Source organism: Theropithecus gelada, chromosome 6 (genome assembly GCF_003255815.1).
Source record: "Theropithecus gelada isolate Dixy chromosome 6, Tgel_1.0, whole genome shotgun sequence".
Taxonomy (NCBI): domain Eukaryota; kingdom Metazoa; phylum Chordata; class Mammalia; order Primates; family Cercopithecidae; genus Theropithecus; species Theropithecus gelada.
Genome location: NC_037673.1, coordinates 42,782,272 through 42,792,133, shown reverse-complemented (window position 1 = coordinate 42,792,133; position 9,862 = coordinate 42,782,272).

Genomic DNA, 9,862 nt, shown 5'->3' with positions numbered 1-9,862 from the left:
TTTTTTTTTTGAGACGGAGTCTCGCTCTGTCGCCCAGGCTGGAGTGCTGTGGCCGGATCTCAGCTCACTGCAAGCTCCACCTCCCGGGTTCCCGCCATTCTCCTGCCTCAGCCTCCCGAGTAGCTGGGACTACAGGCGCCCGCCACCGCGCCCGGCTAGTTTTTTGTATTTTTTAGTAGAGACGGGGTTTCACCGTGTTAGCCAGGATGGTCTCGATCTCCTGACCTCGTGATCCGCCCGTCTCGGCCTCCCAAAGTGCTGGGATTACAGGCGTGAGCCACCACGCCCGGCCAAAATTTGAGCTCTTTAGAGAGAAACACCACAGTTTCCCTCACCCCTAGTACACACATTGTGACAACTATGAGTCCACCCTGATTAAAGGAAAAGGTATAATTTGACAAAGCTGGAGAAACATAGATAGCACTGGTTACTGCATAGAATCAGTAAATATGCTGACTCTAACTTGAAGCACTGTTTTGCACTATAAGTAGAACTAACTCTCTAGAGGTTCAATTTCTCCAGAGGATGATATGGTACTCTCAGCAATGATAACTTTACTTCTAGGAACGTATGCTGCAGTGCAGTCCTTATGCATTAGTGGTTATGGGTTATATGATACAATATAGTCTATAAACTGGATGCTGCTTTTAAAAGAAGACAGTATTTTCCAATAAAGAGGGGGAAATGTCCCAAAACAGTAATAACTGACAAGTTATTTCTCCCTCTATACAATTTCTTTGAAGGAAAGTAATATTCATGTTTGCCTTTGCATAAAAACAAAAATATACTCCAAAATATATAAATAGTAGTAACTTATCATTTGGGAGGTTGGGAAAAGGAAGGTATAAGTTCTGATTTCACTTTATGCCTTACTGTCTCATTTCATTTTTAAAGTAATATGTATTATTTTGATAGTAAAAATGTTTAGGAATAATTTAAAAGTAATAAAAGAATTTTAATGCTAGTCACTTTAAAAAATTACACTAGGTATTGTTGATGGAAAAAATACTAGATGATAGCTACTCTACGAAGAGTTTTATTTATACTATTCCATTTGGTTAGGTGCCATTATTTTGTCCACACCATAGGTAAGGACGTGTAGTTTACATAATTCAAGTAATTAGTCAGCATGAAGGGAGGCTCAGCAAGTCTTTATCTGGGTAATCTGGTTTCCCACTGGGAAACCCCACACCTCTGTGTTATCACCACCTAGCACTGTGCACTCTTTCTCTCTATACTTACCCCATTTCTATCAAACACCATCTAGGTATTAATAAGACTAATTTGTTTGCAAAATAAATTTTGTCTCTTTAAACTTGGCCTAATTATTTACACAAGTGCAGCAGGAATACTGATTTACCACATAGGCTCTCTTTAAGTTGGCTTACCTGGACATTTTCATAAGGAATCTCAACTTAGACTTTTAAAAGTGTCCAGATGCTAGGAAACCAAACCAGGATCTTGCTATCATACTTTGCCTGCAATACCTAGAAATTTGATGAATTCTCCTTTTCTTAAGGTCCTCCAGATATCCTGATGTTCCTGGTCCTGTCAGGAAGTGACATTTCTTACTCACCTGAGAGGAAAGGAACCCTTTAAGCCAGGACAGTTTTTCATGTCTGAGTGTGCTGTTTCTGTTCCTAAAAACCATAAAAGAAATAAAACAGTGATATTACATTCAACAGGGTAACTCTAAATCCTTGTTCTACCAGTGGAAATATAATATCTCTAGGGATTAAGCCTGATCTCCAGAATTTTCCCAAGACATAGGAAAATAACATCCAGATATTTTTAAAAAGTACCTGCAAGATGAGCTGAGGGTCTCTCAGTATACAGGAAACTGTCACAAGGTGTGCCTTTTTTCTTTTGAAGCAGCAAAAGAAGTTCTCATAATTCCCAAGGCTTTGCGCAAAACATAAGAGATATGGCCCAGCTTTGTAGCTGTTGTCATGCTACCTTACATGCATGTAAATCTGTTAAGGCTAACTCAATATTAGTGTTCTCTTTCTATTGGGTACTCAGGGGCCTTTTTGTTGTCAGGATTGTTTTATTTCTTCCACAGTGGATATATTATTCTCCTTTCTTTCCTTCTAAATGGATTATTCTTAGAAGCAGTCATAGATAGGGCTTCCCAGAAGCTGGTTCCATGTGATCAAGCAAACAGTTGTGTTCAGGGTGGGTTCAGTTCCTAGAACCTAATGTTCATACAAGTAGTAGGGGATTCTCTTTTTAAAAAAGATGGTTGGGTGCAGTGGCTCACGCCTGTAATCCCAGCTCTTTGGGAGTCCAAGGCAGGTGGATCACTTGAGGTCAGGAGTTCAAAACCAGCCTGACCAACATGGCAAAACTCTGTCTCTATTAAAAATACAAAAATTAGCCGGGCGTGGTGGTGGGCACCTGTAATCCCAGCTACTGGGAGGCCGAGGGACAAGAATCACTCGAATCTGGGAAGTGGAGGTTGCAGTGAGTCAGAATCACGCCACTGCACTCCAGCCTGGGCAACAGAGTGAGACTCCAACTCAAAAAAAAAAAAAAAAAAAAAAAAAGAATAAAAAATTCTGGTACAAAATTACAGACCTGTTTGAAGGACTCCTAAAAGCTAAACTTTCTTATCTGCATGGTAAATTTGCCTGTGGCCTTGCATGATATCCCATATGGGCCAGTGAGCTATCAGAGCATTGAATTGCCCCTTACTCCTTTCTGTTCCACTTCCTCTCCTAACTTCCACTTTCTCAAAAAAAAAAAAATTTTTTTTTTTATTAAAAAGTCTCATATAAGTTTTCACTTTAGCTAATGCTGCCTGGGGAAGCCAGACCAAAAAAAATATGCTGCTCTGCTTACCTTATATGCCTTCACTTTTTCCTCTGCCGTTTGAATCCCCAATAATTCAATCTGTATTGAAAAGATAATGAGGATGCCTACAAACGTGGAATAATTCAGATTAATATTGACCTTTGAATAGCCTGAATGAAACCTCTTGCCAGAAATTTAAAAGTCCGCCTGAGTGGGGCAGAAAAATACATTAAAAGGCCTTTTTAAGTATCAAGCAGGTATGAATATTTATAAGCCCATTTTGTTTATTACTCTTGTCAGTTTCCCATTTTTGGTCAGCCAATGTCTCTCATGATCACAGATGTTAAAAATTATGAGTAGTGTATTAGCATACTGAATCCAGCAATATATATATTTTAAAAGCACATCATGATACAGTAGGATTTACTCCAGGAACTCACAATTGAAAATCAGTCAATATTATTCACCGCATTAACTGTAAAAATAAATAAAACTGCATGATAGTATCAGTAGATGTAGAAAACCTTTTTAAAAGTTAACCTCTCTTCATTATTAAAACAAAAAATATCTTAACAAATAGAAAAAGTGGATTCTCTCATTTATTTAATAGTATATCTATAAGAGATATACACTTAATATTCCACTTTGAAAGAAATAAAAATGTCTTACCCCAAAATATATTTCTTTGACATATTTTAAGATGGCTGTCAGAGGCAGCAAAAGAAGTAGCCTTGCAATGCCATTGTGTGTGGGAAAAATTTGCATCTGTAGAAAATCTGCCTTGATATATACAGGCCTTCTCTTTTCCAGATGTAGGAAGGATTAATGAGAGCCTGACACATTTAAAGGTCTTAAGGAAACAATTCTCTGAGGGATGCTATCTGTGAGATTTCATGCACATAACAAGACTACTATTGCTAGCAGACCTCATCTTCTCTCCCTCCTATAACCAGTTCTGCCATGATCCACTTCTTTCTGTAACCTCAAGCTGGTATATAAGCTCTTGCACCTCACTGGGGGGTTGGGCAATCATACATTTTGTATGTGTTTTCCCCTGTTAATCTTCTGTTTTTGTGAGTTGATTTTACAACAAACTTTCAGAGTGCTAAGAGAAAGATTTCCCTTGGCCCCTAGAAATTTGGTGTTGTAATCAGGAACCCAAAGTTTGGCTCTTTTGGAAGTCCACAGTTAAGGAAAACCAGGAGCTGATCAGCCAGCCTAAGGATAAGAATTTCTTACCAGTCAGATTCCAGGCCCCTCTCTGTGGAATGTGGTCAAGTAGATAGTAAATATCACTCTTGGTTCATTTTTCCTGTCCAAAATCTTGACTGATGGGAGAAAAGGATTTGTGTGACCAGTGCTGGTGTATTGACTCTGGTGTACTTTCTGGTACTTTGTGGTATGAATCATATTGTTTCATCCATTTCCTCCTAGAGTAGTCTTTTCTTTGTCTTTCTCTTTCTGTGTTGTTCTGTCATAAAGAGGTGTACAGGTTGAGGTTTTTCTCTTATCTCGTTTTGTTTTGTTTTGTTTGAAATGGAGTATCGCTCTGTTGCCCAGCCCGGAGTGCAGTGGTACGATCTTGGCTCACTGTAACATCTACCTCCTGGGTTTAAGCAACTCTCCCACCTCAGCCTCTCAAGTAGCTGAGATTACAGCTGCGTGCCACCATGCCTGGCTAATTTTTGTATTTTTAGTGGAAACGGGGTTTCACCATGTTGGCCAGGCTGGTCTCGAACTCCTGACCTCAAGTGATCTGCCCACCTTGGCCTCTCAATGTGCTGGGATTACAGGCGTGAGTGTTTTGTCTTGTTTTTTAAGAGACAGCGTCTTACTCTGTCACCCAGGCTGGAATGCAGTGGTGCAATCATAGTTCACTGTAACTTCAAACTCCTGGGCTCAAGTCATCCTCTTGCCTTAGCCTCCCCAGTAGCTAAGACTACAGGCACATGCCACCATGCCCAGCTAATCTTTTAAAAATATTTCTGTAGAGATGGGTCTCTCTACCTGCCCAGGCTGCTCATGAACTCCTGGCCTCTCAAAGCACTAGGATTACAGGTGTGAGCCACCATGCTCGGCCTGAAATAATCAATATGCCAGAGGTATATTGATATATTGGCATATTGGGGTGGTGTATTCTGGTCTCTTACAGTCGTATTTTGAGGGAGTGTGTCCAGAATAATCAACTCAGAATTTAGGTTGGTATCTTGAACTGGAGTATTAGGGAGAAGAGACACAGTAAAATCTCACACACACACACACACCCCTATATTAGAAGACGGGCCTTAAATTCACACTAAAAGTTGATTTCACACTGAATGGTAAAATTACATTTATCTATTCAGCCACAGGCAGAGCTATACAAACTCAAACTTCCCTAAGTGAGGCTGTGCATCTATAAAATGGAACTGAGAAGCAAGCCCAGTACAAAGCATGCGCTCACCGCAGTTTTCAGTTGAGAATGAAATCAGATAAAGCACAAAATACAGTTGGCACAGTGTCTCACAAATAATGATTTTTGTGCCATGAACCACTCAATATGTGAGGAGAAGTAAAAGATGAGGCAAGAAGCTGAAAGTATTTATGATAAATTGCACCTTATAAAAAACCAGAGGAGTGAGGAACATTATTTTGCCACTTGCCCAACCATTTCAATGTATTGAACTACATTGTGAAAAAGCAAATATGATCATATAGAACCCAGTAGTTCAAGACCAGACTGGCCAAAATGGCAAAACCCCTCTCTACTAAAAATACAAAAAAATTGCTGGCCGTTGTGGCTGGTGCCTGTAATCCCAGCTACTTGGGAGGCTGAGGCATCAGAACAGTTTGAACCCAGGAGGCAGAGGTTGCAGTGAGCTGAGATGGTACCACTGCACTCCAGCCCGGGCAACAGAGCCAGACCCTGTCTCTAAATAAATAAATATTAAAAAATCACAACTCCAATCTCCATGCAATTTCTAAGAGGTAAAGGCACTTAAGTTTTAAAATAAAGGAGTGGATACCTGAATTTAATCAATTCTAGGGTAAATATTTTTCTCACTTTAGTGTCTCTGAAACAGGTATGTATTTTTACAGGGGTGGCCTCCTACCATTATGATACTTTAATTTGCAGCATTTTCCCCTGTTAATGGTGTAGGTAATAATGTCTCTGGTGACCCCTTCTTAAAGAGTTCCTAATCCTGGCTTTATTTTTATTTCATTTTATTTTTTTGAGACAAAGTCTCACTCTGTCACCCAGGCTGGAGTGCAGTGGTGCCGTCAAGGATCATCTTTCACTGCAGCCTAGACCTCCTGGGCTCAAGAGATCCTCCCACCACAGCCTCCCGGGTAGCTGGGGCTACAGGAACCCGCGACCACATCTGGTTAATTTAAAAAATTTTTTTGTAGTGGCAGGGTCTTGCTATGTGCTTCGGGTGGTCCTAAACCCCTGGGTTAAAGTGATCCTCCCGCCTGGGCCTCCCAAAGTGCTGGGATTACTGGAGTGAACTATGGCTCCCGCTCAGCTTTTCCACTAAAATGCTCTGCTGGCGGGAAATAAGGAGTGCGAAGCAGTGGGTGGGGCTTTTCTTTTACAAAGGCTCTGCCTGGGCTGTTACTTCTGGTGAAGTGCTTGTAACTTTTTAGGTGGAAACGATGCCATTTTTTCCTTTATTCTCCCGTCCCTAAGACCAGGAGGCAATTGGAGGATCCTCAAATACCAGGGAGAAACCAGCTAGCAGAAGTAGTATAGTGGGAGGGGAAGGCCAAGGCAAATGCCTTAGGAGTGGATGAGAATTGCGACTTCAAATTGGTCTCCTGACCTGTAAAGGCCCTTTTCTATGCTCCTCTGGACCTGTCCTCTGCCCAGGTTCATCTAGAAAAGGATGGAATTGGTTGCATGGTATCTTCTGGGTGAGGTTGGGAGATGATGCGGGAACGCTCCCGGTAGGGTCTGTAGGTCCCTCGTGAGGATTTCATGGGATGTGTAGATTTTTGGGGAAATGTGAAAGATTAGAGGAAAGGGACGTTTTTCTTCCGGGCAGAGGCAGTTCCATATTTCCCATGGGAAAGGAATTTTAGCTGCACTCTGACTGAAAAGTGGGAAACAGAGAATTCAAGCGCTTGACTATTCGCCTGCTTTGCATTTCCCGAAAGAGAGAGAAAACATCAGTGATCCATTAAAAAACAAACATAGTGATCAAGGGTATAGGAAAGTGGACAGCAGTTTGAGATGTTCACTGGCCTTGGAGAGGGAGCGGACCTCTGCCATCAATGCCACTTCCTGCGCTGGAGTCTTGCAGTCCATTTTTCTCTCCTACTCTCTTCCATCGACAATCCCCAAATATCAAGGATATCTGACAGTTAATCATCAGAATAAACGAGTGGTTCCCACAGAATTACATCCCGCAGGAGAGGTACGGGACCGAGAGAGTCGGGGGTCAGGCCTGAAGGCGCGGTCAAAAAACGCTAGGCCGAGTTTCCAGTTTGGAAGGGAAGCAGTTGTCCGCCCCTCCTGTAGGATCCTGAGAGCTCTGGACTGGGAGGAGACTCTGGGACCGAGGGGTGGCCTGGGAAAGTCCCGCCGCCACGGAGGTTGGAAGGGCTGTTTCCTGCGCAGGAAGCTGTTGGCGATCAGAATGGATTTTACTTTGTTCCTGGAACCAGCCCCATCCGCTTGGTTCTGGGCCCCTAAACCGCCTCCTCTTCTCAGGCACTATGCACTGAGTTGAATGCAGGAACAATACAGACTTCCCACCCAGAACGGAGACTCACGCCTGTGATTCTAGCACTTTGGAAGGCCCTGGCGGGCGGATTGCTTGAGCTCAGGAGTTCGAGAACAGACTAGGCAACAAAATGAGACCCTGTCTCTACGAAAACTACAAAAAATTAGTCGGGTGTGGTGTCGCGCACCTGTGGTCCGAGCTGCTCCACCGGCTGAGGCGGGAGGATAGCTGGAGCCCAAGAAGGCCAGGCCGCACTGAGTCGTGATCACGCCACTGCAGCAGCCTGGGCAACAGAGCACGAGAAAGAAAAGGAAAGCAAAGAAAAGAAAAGAAAGAAGAAAAAAAGGAAAGAGAAAGAAATGAAAGAAGAAAGAAAGAAAGAGAGAGAGAAAGAAAAATACAACAGACTTCCCTAAGCCCGAGAAAACAGCCTTGGGAATCTAGAGTGAGTAGAGGCCGCAGGACTTTGGTAGCACGGAAAGCACAGTGGGTCCATCGCTGCACCGCTCCTTTCCCGGTGCCGGCGGTTTCTTTCTTTCGTTCTTTCTTTTTTTTAGAGACGGAGCTCACTCTGTCTCCCAGGCTTGAGTGCAGTGGCGCGATCTTGGCTCACTGCAACCTCTGCCTCCTGGATTCAATCCTCCTGGATTCTTCTGCCTCAGCCTCTGTAGTAGCTGGGATTATAGGTGCCTGCCACCACGCCCGGCTAATCTTTTGTATTTCAGTGAGATAGGGTTTCACCTTGTTGGCCAGGCTAGTCTCCTGACCTCAAGTGATGCGCCCACCTCGGCCTCCCAAACTGCAATGATTACAGGCGTTAGCCGCCGCGGTCGGCCGTGGCGCCAGCGGTTTCTCACTGCCATTGTTACTCCTTTGTCGGCGACAGCGGACGCTCTCCAGCGGCGTCAACATTCTTTGCACCAAAAGTTGTTTTTTGCAACAGCACAGGCATTTGCTGCGGGCAAGTGCTTGCAGGATCCCAGCGCCGCTGGTCCTCTCCCCAACAACTACGTGAGTGTCCCCCGCCCCACAATCTAATCGGTGTATGGAGCCAGAGGTTTCCCTGCGGCACTCTTTCGCCGGTAGCGTCCAGCGAAGCCGGGGAATCCGCTGGCAGCAAGGTTGGTTTCACTGAGTCCGGAGTTTCTCGGCACCTGCACTGCTCTGCGCTCTGTGCTGGCCCAGGCAGGTCTCAGTACCACTATGTGCAGGGTAAAGGCATTTGTCTGTTGTGGGTAGGAGAGCTGTTATGAGAGGACTAAAAGTTTCTAGTAGAGCCCAACTGGCGGTTTCTTGATCGTATAACCACTAGTTTCGCGGAGCTGGATGTACTTCAGTGGCAGTGTATGTTTCTCTGTGGCATCCCCACAGCTTCCGTCCAAACTGCGGTGTTTCGCTGGCACCACTGCCACGTAGGTCAAGTTCTTCAGTGGCTGCGCGGTTCCCTGCACCGAAGTCACCTGCTTCTGATCCGCGCTTTCTCCCGGATGGCCGACCAGTTTTCTGCTGGTTGTGCTAGATATAGTTTCCTGGTCTCCGTGCGCCGCTTTCTCCATCCAAGACCCTCTAGTGCCGGTATCACGGTCGCAGCACCCGGGGTTTCCATTGGCTCTTTTGCCAGTGGCGCGGAGTCGGCGATTTTTCTGTCTCAGCACTTGTCGTACGGAGTTTCTCGGTGGCCGAACCTCTCTTTTTTCTCAGAATCGGTGGTTTCTTGGTGACGGCGCGAATCTTGTCCTTGACAACCCCGCCGGCTGGCGTCACTCGCAGGCTCCCGGCACCGCCATTTCGCCAGCCGAGGTCTCTTGGTCGCAGCACAGCTCGTTGGTCTGCGCCTCCATTTTCTCAATGGCCGCAGCACCCAGGTTGCCGATCTGAGGGATTCAGAGTCGCAGCTGCCCCAGTTGCGCCGAGCCTGGCGTTACCGGGCGGAGGCGGCGCTGGGCTGGCGGAGCCCACCCCTCCTCGGAGCCGGTGGCAGGGGAGCTGCCGGGGCGCCGTCTCTTCCCAGCGCCGCCGCACGGCCTCCGGCTCAGTCTCCAGAACCCAGTCCGGTGGCTGCGCCGCTCGAGTTTCTGTGACAGGACCCCATGGTTTCCGGAGTCGTTGGCTTCTTGGTCCTAGCAGGTTTCGATTTCGCGGGGCCTGCGATTTCTATCCCTTGTTCAAGTCGTGCAATAGTCACAATGTGATTTCTCAGCCCAAGCAAATTCCGACTTAGGACAAACACCAGTCTGGCCCTGGCTGCGATTTCTAGGTAGTAGGAAGTTACTGTTTGGTGGTAACGAGGCTGAGTCACCCTATGACTCATATCTCAGCAACTCCGGGTTTCCTGTAGCCTCGAAATTCGAATCCTAACAACC